Here is a 10,867-nt window from a genome sequence, read left to right on the forward strand (position 1 = left end):
AGAGAGAGGGTCTCGCGGGAGCCACCAGCTGCAGGTGAATCGAAGAAAAAAAAAACTCGTGCACTTGGCGAGTGACGTCACCCGGCCGGGAGCGCGCATTGATCACATCAGCAGCGTGCATACAGCCAGGGGGCGGGGCTAAGCCTGGCATTGTACTGCGCTACAGAATATGTTGGCGCCTTAGAAATACCAATAATATTGTTTATAGTCTGTGTCAGTCAATGGGTTAATGTGTTTATAGTCTGTGCCAGTCACTGAATGGGTTAATGTGTTTATAGTCTGTGCCAGTCACTGAATGGGTTAATGTGTTTATAGTCTGTGTAAGTCACTGAATGGGTTAATGTGTTTATAGACTGTGTCAGTCACTGAATGGGTTAATGTGTTTATAGACTGTGTCAGTCACTGAATGGGTTAATGTGTTTATAGACTGTGTCAGTCACTGAATGGGTTAATGTGTTTATAGACTGTGTCAGTCACTGAATGGGTTAATGTGTTTATAGTCTGTGTCAGTCACTGAATGGGTTAATGTGTTTATAGACTGTGTCAGTCACTGAATGGGTTAATGTGTTTATAGACTGTGTCAGTCACTGAATGGGTTAATGTGTTTATAGACTGTGTCAGTCACTGAATGGGTTAATGTGTTTATAGACTGTGTCAGTCACTGAATGGGTTAATGTGTTTGTAGTGTGTGTCAGTCAATGGGTTGATGTGTTTATAGACTGTGTCAGTCACTGAATGGGTTAATGTGTTTATAGACTGTGTCAGTCACTGAATGGGTTAATGTGTTTATAGTCTGTGTCAGTCACTGAATGGGTTAATGTGTTTATAGACTGTGTCAGTCACTGAATGGGTTGATGTGTTTATAGACTGTGTCAGTCACTGAATGGGTTGATGTGTTTATAGTCTGTGTCAGTCACTGAATGGGTTAATGTGTTTATAGTCTGTGTCAGTCACTGAATGGGTTAATGTGTTTATAGACTGTGTCAGTCACTGAATGGGTTGATGTGTTTATAGACTGTGTCAGTCACTGAATGGGTTAATGTGTTTATAGACTGTGTCAGTCACTGAATGGGTTAATGTGTTTATAGACTGTGTCAGTCACTGAATGGGTTAATGTGTTTATAGACTGTGTCAGTCACTGAATGGGTTAATGTGTTTATAGACTGTGTCAGTCACTGAATGGGTTGATGTGTTTATAGACTGTGTCAGTCACTGAATGGGTTGATGTGTTTATAGTCTGTGTCAGTCACTGAATGGGTTGATGTGTTTATAGACTGTGTCAGTCACTGAATGGGTTAATGTGTTTATAGACTGTGTCAGTCACTGAATGGGTTAATGTGTTTATAGACTGTGTCAGTCACTGAATGGGTTAATGTGTTTATAGACTGTGTCAGTCACTGAATGGGTTGATGTGTTTATAGACTGTGTCAGTCACTGAATGGGTTGATGTGTTTATAGTCTGTGTCAGTCACTGAATGGGTTAATGTGTTTATAGTCTGTGTCAGTCACTGAATGGGTTAATGTGTTTATAGACTGTGTCAGTCACTGAATGGGTTAATGTGTTTATAGACTGTGTCAGTCACTGAATGGGTTAATGTGTTTATAGTCTGTGTCAGTCAGTGGCATAATGGGTTTATAGACTGCGTCAGTCACTGAATGGGTTAATGTGTTTATAGACTGTGTCAGTCACTGAATGGGTTAATGTGTTTATAGACTGTGTCAGTCACTGAATGGGTTAATGTGTTTATAGTCTGTGTCAGTCACTGAATGGGTTAATGTGTTTATAGACTGTGTCAGTCACTGAATGGGTTAATGTGTTTATAGACTGTGTCAGTCACTGAATGGGTTAATGTGTTTATAGACTGTGTCAGTCACTGAATGGGTTAATGTGTTTGTAGTGTGTGTCAGTCAATGGGTTGATGTGTTTATAGACTGTGTCAGTCACTGAATGGGTTAATGTGTTTATAGACTGTGTCAGTCACTGAATGGGTTAATGTGTTTATAGTCTGTGTCAGTCACTGAATGGGTTAATGTGTTTATAGACTGTGTCAGTCACTGAATGGGTTGATGTGTTTATAGACTGTGTCAGTCACTGAATGGGTTGATGTGTTTATAGTCTGTGTCAGTCACTGAATGGGTTAATGTGTTTATAGTCTGTGTCAGTCACTGAATGGGTTAATGTGTTTATAGACTGTGTCAGTCACTGAATGGGTTGATGTGTTTATAGACTGTGTCAGTCACTGAATGGGTTAATGTGTTTTTAGACTGTGTCAGTCACTGAATGGGTTAATGTGTTTATAGTCTGTGTCAGTCAGTGGCATAATGGGTTTATAGACTGCGTCAGTCACTGAATGGGTTAATGTGTTTATAGACTGTGTCAGTCACTGAATGGGTTAATGTGTTTATAGGCTGTGTCAGTCACTGAATGGGTTAATGTGTTTATAGACTGTGTCAGTCACTGAATGGGTTAATGTGTTTATAGACTTTGTCAGTCACTGAATGGGTTAATGTGTTTATAGACTGTGTCAGTCACTGAATGGGTTAATGTGTTTATAGTCTGTGTAAGTCACTGAATGGGTTAATGTGTTTATAGACTGTGTCAGTCACTGAATGGGTTAATGTGTTTGTAGTGTGTGTCAGTCAATGGGTTGATGTGTTTATAGACTGTGTCAGTCACTGAATGGGTTAATGTGTTTATAGACTGTGTCAGTCACTGAATGGGTTGATGTGTTTATAGACTGTGTCAGTCACTGAATGGGTTAATGTGTTTATAGACTGTGTCAGTCACTGAATGGGTTAATGTGTTTATAGAGTGTGTCAGTCACTGAATGGGTTAATGTGTTTATAGTCTGTGTCAGTCAGTGGCATAATGGGTTTATAGACTGCGTCAGTCACTGAATGGGTTAATGTGTTTATAGACTGTGTCAGTCACTGAATGGGTTAATGTGTTTATAGACTGTGTCAGTCACTGAATGGGTTAATGTGTTTATAGACTGTGTCAGTCACTGAATGGGTTAATGTGTTTATAGACTTTGTCAGTCACTGAATGGGTTAATGTGTTTATAGACTTGTCAGTCAGTGGGTTAATGTGTTTATAGTCTGTGTCAGTCACTGAATGGGTTGATGTGTTTATAGACTGTGTCAGTCACTGAATGGGTTAATGTGTTTATAGACTGTGTCAGTCACTGAATGGGTTGATGTGTTTATAGACTGTGTCAGTCACTGAATGGGTTAATGTGTTTATAGACTGTGTCAGTCACTGAATGGGTTAATGTGTTTATAGACTGTGTCAGTCAGTGGCATAATGGGTTTATAGACTGCGTCAGTCACTGAATGGGTTAATGTGTTTATAGACTGTGTCAGTCACTGAATGGGTTAATGTGTTTATAGACTGTGTCAGTCACTGAATGGGTTAATGTGTTTATAGTCTGTGTCAGTCAGTGGCATAATGGGTTTATAGACTGCGTCAGTCACTGAATGGGTTAATGTGTTTATAGACTGTGTCAGTCACTGAATGGGTTAATGTGTTTATAGACTGTGTCAGTCACTGAATGGGTTAATGTGTTTATAGACTGTGTCAGTCACTGAATGGGTTAATGTGTTTATAGACTTTGTCAGTCACTGAATGGGTTAATGTGTTTATAGACTGTGTCAGTCACTGAATGGGTTAATGTGTTTATAGACTGTGTCAGTCACTGAATGGGTTAATGTGTTTATAGACTGTGTCAGTCACTGAATGGGTTAATGTGTTTATAGACTTTGTCAGTCACTGAATGGGTTAATGTGTTTATAGACTTGTCAGTCAGTGGGTTAATGTGTTTATAGTCTGTGCCAGTCAATGGATTAATGTGTTTATAGTCTGTGTCAGTCAATGGATTAATGTGTTTATAGTCTGTGTCCGTGAAAAGTTTAACTGCTAAAGATAAACTGGCGCCAGGGACCTCCAGGAACCATAACAACTTCCTTCTGATTAAGTTGTCATGGTGCCAAGTGTTCCTTTAAGTCAATATAAAAAGTTTTAGCCTCATAGTGATGCTGTATTAACACAAGTTGTAGGTGATTTTATCCAAGTGTGACAGTTCCTATTTAACCTTTTCCTGCCTGCAGGATGATGGTAAGTTGTGACATTGTGTATGGGCAGAGAATGTATCCCTATTGTTTGTATACACAGATTCCTGGGTCTCTGTTAATTGGTAAGATACAAGCAGCACTCGAAGTAGGCACACACGGCAGGATATTATCTGGGCACATGGATAATGAGTCTGATTAGGCTCTTTGTGAATGTGACCAAGACAGTGACCATCACAAATGATGGATCTAAAAAATGTAAAGCAAAAACCTTGCTGTAAAGTCCACTGCCAACAACCCAGAAGGAAAAAAAAGACTGAATAGATTTGTTTTAAACCGGAATATCCCTTTTCTTTTACTTTGTCTCAAAAACAGTTTAAATCACAGACCACAGTCATCATCAAGGCCATAGTTTTCATTTAACTATTGTGCCTGATAGAACAGTGAATTTCTGGTGGTCCACGAGCCTCCCCTGCTGAGTGGCTATATCTACTTGGTGCCACTTGAGCCATAATCCAAGTTTTGGGATGAGAGAGATATTCTATGAATATGTTGGCCAGAAAGTGTCCAGTATGGAGACTGGGCAAGTAATTCACAGACATCGGGATTGGCAGTACGGTTACATGAGAATTCACTTAATAATTTGAAAAGGAACTCTGTAGCCAGAAAGAGAACTGTGGCGAAACCGACCTCGCCACGTGTCCTTGGAGGGGGCTGATTGCCCGCCTCTTGCCTTTGGACTATGGACCAGACTTTATGGGAATGTGATACCCCAGATAGCCATACCATGGAGCCTATTCATATAATGAAAGACTATGGGAAAGACTTTAGCTCCATGGCAATTGTGCTGTGTGAGTAGGATCTGCGCGCTATTCGGTAGTTTTGTGCGTGCAGATCCCAGCTATCTGGGGATAGGTGAAATGTCTGTGTGTTATGTGTAAATGTGACTTTATGTATTTTAAAGTGTTTTATGTTGTTTTGCAACCATGTGGTTAATGGAGTCTGCCTTTAGTCCTGGGTAATTGGATTACTTCTCCAATTAACTCCAGGGCAGAAGGGAGGAAACCAGGGTGCATTGTGGGGATGTTTTTCTGCCAGCCAGAAAGGAACAAAAGATACTTTTAGTAACTTTTAAACCCCTGGTCGGATTCATGCCATTTTTTAATATGTTGTTCCCCTGAATGGATTGATTGTGGATATGTATTTTTATGTGAATGTGATGTATGGTTTTAAAGTTATGAAAGTTGTGTAAAAGTATATTTTACTCTGTATGCATAATGGGATTATGTGTCACACTAAGGGGAGGGGATGTGTGGGAGGTAACATCTATGTCATTGGTTCTTTTATGCCTCCCCCTGGGTGTGGCCTGTATGTGTGAGTTGGAAATAAAAGCCAGGCTGGATGAGCCAGTCCAGAGTTCCTGTTTTAACCTCAAAGTGATGTGTCGTCTCATTATTGGGGGAAGGATTTATTGTATGCTGTTCCAGTTGACTGCTAGGGGTACAAGCCTATTCGTATGGTTCCTATTCAATGGTCTACAGCATTCATACGCTTGGGAGAATTTAAAGGTTTTCTCGGATTCGGTGATTGTGGTGTCTGCCAGAGTGCTTGGAGTCCTCAGGAAGCACTAGGAGCATCCATTAACGGAGGTACCCAGTCGGGGTGCCAGTGGATCCGTTACATTGGTGGCAAGCGGTGGGATGGCGTCCTAGTGCGAGGTAAAGCAGCTCAGAGACACTGTTTGGATTTACAAATTGAGGGCAACGCTAGCACTCGTGCAGCGCCCCTGGGAGCAGACAAGTATGGAAGGTTCTGGCTCTGGAGATGATTGGCTGGCCGAGGTGAGGCAGCGAGTGGCCGAGTATGGGGATGATATACCCATGGAGACACGCCGGGTGATCTGGAACCAGGTCATGGCTGAGCGAAACACAAGGCTGGACCGAGAATTCCGGTTGGCAAAAGAGAGGAAGTATGCTCAGCAGCAGGAGCGGTACAGCAGCCGAGTAGAGGCTGCATCCGAGGAGGTTAGCCGTCTTTCCCTGAGGCGGCGGGAGGAACCCGAAGTGGGGGTCCTCATAGACTGGTCCTGTGAGGAACCACAACAGGCAGGTAGAGATGGGACCAAGGTCTCTCCACCGGGCCCTTACTCACAAATGTTGTGGGGCCTCACGGATTGGTCCTGGGAAGACCCACAGATGGCAGGTGGAGATGGGACTGCGGTCTCTCTACCGGCCCTACAGGGATGCTGGGCAGTCGGCCCAGATCCCCAGCGGCAGTGTGCGTTTAAGGGAGCTGAAGGTGCCGTTCTTGCTCCCCAGCGGCAGTCTACGGTGCAGGGAGAGGAGCCTGTTATCCCCTCTCCCCAGCGGCTGAAGGTGTGTAAGGGAGAGGAGTTTGTTATTCCCTCTCCCCAGCGGCAGCGCAGCTCACCAAGGGGAGACAGTAAGCCCCTCACCAGCGCAGATGGGACCGTGATCTCTGCGCCCTGCCTACAGGGAGTACAGAGGGTCAGCCCTGCTCCCCAGCGGCTGAAAGTGTGTAAGGGAGAGGAGTTTGTTACCCCCTCTCCCCAGCGGCAGCTTAGCACACCAAGGGTTGACAGTAAGCCCCACACCAGCGCAGATGGGACCGTGGTCTCTGCGCCCAAGTTACAGGGAGCTGAAGGGGCCGTCATCCCTCCCCAGCGGCAGTGTGATTTGTTGGGGATTGGGAGCCCAGTCTCCATTCCCCAGCGGCAGAGTATCCAGCAGGGAATGGAGAGCCCAGCCCCCTTTCCCCCACAGCAGGACTCTGTGCTGGGAGGAGAGACAGTCGGTCTCCCTCCGCAGAGACGGGAAGTATGCATGGGAGAGGAGATTATTACCACCTCTCCCCAGCGGCGGATCATTAATGTACAGGGAATAGAGAGCCCAGTCTCCATTCCCCAGCGGCAGAGTGTTCTAATGGGAGAGGAGCTGGTTACCACCTCTCCCCAGCGGCAGCTTAATGTACCAGGGGGAGACTGTAAGCCCCACACCTGTGCAGATGGGACCGTGGTCTCTGCACTTCCAGTACAGGGGGTAGGGACGGTCGGTCCTGCCCCCCCACAACAGGGCTGTTTAGCCAAAGGGGAGACAGTCTGTCTCCAGCAGCAGAGCTGTGTAACTAAAGGGGAGACAGTCGGTCTCCAGCAGCAGAGCTGTGTAACTCAAGGGGAGACAGTCGGTCTCCAGCAGCAGAGCGGTGTATTTAAAGGGGAGACAGTCGGTCTCCAGCAACCAGGCTCCAACCAGACTACTCCCGTGGTAGTGCTGGCAACAGGACAGAGTACCGCTGGTCTCTGCCCCCTCAGCAACCTACCAAGGCAGCCTACCAGTCCCCCACACAGCCGTGGTGAGGCACCTGAACCTGGACAAGATTCTCCCTCACCCAGGTGTAGTAACTGTTTATTGTGGGTGGGCTGCTCTGCTGTTTCTGTCTTGTGGGTGGGCTGCTGGACTAACAAGGGCACTGACCGGCAGGAGGTCAAGTACCCTGTTAGTCTGGGGGGTAAAGGGGAGAAGTGTGGCGAAACCGACCTCGCCACGTGTCCTTGGAGGGGGCTGATTGCCCGCCTCTTGCCTTTGGACTATGGACCAGACTTTATGGGAATGTGATACCCCAGATAGCCATACCATGGAGCCTATTCATATAATGAAAGACTATGGGAAAGACTTTAGCTCCATGGCAATTGTGCTGTGTGAGTAGGATCTGCGCGCTATTCGGTAGTTTTGTGCGTGCAGATCCCAGCTATCTGGGGATAGGTGAAATGTCTGTGTGTTATGTGTAAATGTGACTTTATGTATTTTAAAGTGTTTTATGTTGTTTTGCAACCATGTGGTTAATGGAGTCTGCCTTTAGTCCTGGGTAATTGGATTACTTCTCCAATTAACTCCAGGGCAGAAGGGAGGAAACCAGGGTGCATTGTGGGGATGTTTTTCTGCCAGCCAGAAAGGAACAAAAGATACTTTTAGTAACTTTTAAACCCCTGGTCGGATTCATGCCATTTTTTAATATGTTGTTCCCCTGAATGGATTGATTGTGGATATGTATTTTTATGTGAATGTGATGTATGGTTTTAAAGTTATGAAAGTTGTGTAAAAGTATATTTTACTCTGTATGCATAATGGGATTATGTGTCACACTAAGGGGAGGGGATGTGTGGGAGGTAACATCTATGTCATTGGTTCTTTTATGCCTCCCCCTGGGTGTGGCCTGTATGTGTGAGTTGGAAATAAAAGCCAGGCTGGATGAGCCAGTCCAGAGTTCCTGTTTTAACCTCAAAGTGATGTGTCGTCTCATTATTGGGGGAAGGATTTATTGTATGCTGTTCCAGTTGACTGCTAGGGGTACAAGCCTATTCGTATGGTTCCTATTCAATGGTCTACAGCATTCATACGCTTGGGAGAATTTAAAGGTTTTCTCGGATTCGGTGATTGTGGTGTCTGCCAGAGTGCTTGGAGTCCTCAGGAAGCACTAGGAGCATCCATTAACGGAGGTACCCAGTCGGGGTGCCAGTGGATCCGTTACATGAACACACGTTAATCTAGTCACAGACAATGAAGAATGAACCTTTACAAAAACACACCACTACTTACACACAATTAGGGTACTATGTTACACAGTAAATGTGTTTCTATGGTAGGGAACAGAAGAGCATACCCTACTATTTGACTATCTAGAGGGAGACTATATAAGCTAGTCAGCTAATCTAGACTCATGATTTTAAAAATAATGTTTTCAAAACCCAGATACCTTAAATCATCTATCTACTTCACAGTCAAAAATCTGGGACAATGGAAGAACCATCAACATATGGGAATAAGAAAATAAAGGACTTCCTTCTTAAGTCCAGGTGAGTGTTCAAGAAATGGGATGGTGCAGGTACCCTAGTACTTGGCTGTGATTACAAGTGTTGCCAGTGGAAAACTAGGCAAAGTTTCAAATGTAGATCACCATGGAAACCAATGGAACATTCCATTTTTAACCGTTTCTGTCAGAATGGATTGGCCAATTTTATAGAACTTGGCTTTCTTTAAAATTCCAGTCAACATCCTTCACAACTCATTACATCATTAAAATTCACCTACCTATCCATGACCTCTATACAGCAAGTAATGACCACAAACTTGTAAAACTCTGTTCCTTAAAACATGATGGCCTATAACTCCCACAACTCCTTGAATGTGATAGACAGGCAAAGAATTAAAGGAGATGTAGTTCAACACCATCTGAGGGGCCAAATTTTGAAGTTCTGCTTCAGAGGGTTAATTATTCCAACTTTTTTTTCAATTAGACATTTATCTTCAAAAAGTAACTTGGTCCCCATCCACAAAAAAGCTTCATAAAGAAGTTAAAAAACATATCTGGATTCCAGCGCTGGGCAAGCTTCTCCATGCTACCATCCATGCCATATCCAAAATCAATGCTTCCCTCTCCAAGGTCCAATCAAATGCTTCTTGTGACGGACCGCCTAGCAGCCTCTGCCAATAACTGCTTCCCAGTACCTCCGAGTACTTCCAAGCACTCCACCAGATACCATCAGCATCTCACTGTCCTCCACCCACCCTGGACCCAAGACCAGGATCCAGCTTCCAGTGGACAGACCTCTGCTACTCTAGAGAGTGTAGCAGGCTGCTCTTACAAAAGCAAGTGATTAAACCCAGAGGAGTACAGTGATATAGCAAGCGCCCGAGCAGATACAGCTGTTCCCTCCACACATGAGATGACACAATGTTGAGGGTAGGCAGGAACTCGTTTAATGGTAGCCACAACTGGCCTTTTATGCAAGTCCCCATGCAAGGAGCGCTCTCCCCTGGACCTGAGAGTAAACCACAGTATAAACAAATACACAACCACATTGGCTCTCAGATCCAGGACACTCCCATACATAATCAGATAATCCCTCCTCTGTGCCTGCGAGATAATTGGATCAGGAACTGTACTAATCTAATCCAATTATCTCCAAGCACAGAAAAACACACTTTTTCTCAAACACCCCAAAAGTACCTCCAAAACACATGGAAACCCCACAACCCCATATCCAAAAATCACCCAGATCGGTTCAGGGGTTTGGGATTTCCATGGAAGTCATAGTTTTGACCGACTGTGCTTATGGTCCTATGCCCAAACAGTTCCAGGGAATAAGGGCTAACGGTCGGTCTCTCATTCTGAAGTACAAAAGTACATAATTCACATATGTTTCTAAAGGGCCCCTAGTCTTTTGGCAAGAGGCTGTCCAGCAGGCCCCTCCAGGAGCCCATGACGAGGTTACTTTTGCCACACTTCTCATAGAGAAGCATTTAACTGGCCCGATCTCCAAGCTCAGAGGATTATTTAGATGGGGGGAAAAAAGGAAATCAGAATGCAGGGAGGAGTGCATGAGCAAGGAATAAGACACGCTGCCTGCAAGGGTAGACACGGATTATCCAGTGTGTGCTGACGACAGATGTAATTTTGCACAAAATCAAGATTAGGCAGCACAGGAGTTCCAGACCCGGCTAAGTCATGTGCGCTAGGGGGGCTACGAAATTGCAGATCTCTCTGGCACATACAGATTCCTACAACCATGACCACTTCACAGAGGCTGGAGTAACCCTTTAATTGTACCCAATCTCTAGCAGAGCATCAATGCCTCATAAACTGACAGTTATTTACCAGGTAAAAGAACATGACTCGTAGCTTAATTTGTAAATGGAAATCCAATACAAATAACGAAACCTCTTCAGTTTTTTAACTAGCATTTTATTTATTACTGACCGGGTTTAAATACTACATCCTC

The sequence above is a fragment of the Pelobates fuscus genome, chromosome 10 (genome assembly GCF_036172605.1).
Source record: "Pelobates fuscus isolate aPelFus1 chromosome 10, aPelFus1.pri, whole genome shotgun sequence".
Taxonomy (NCBI): domain Eukaryota; kingdom Metazoa; phylum Chordata; class Amphibia; order Anura; family Pelobatidae; genus Pelobates; species Pelobates fuscus.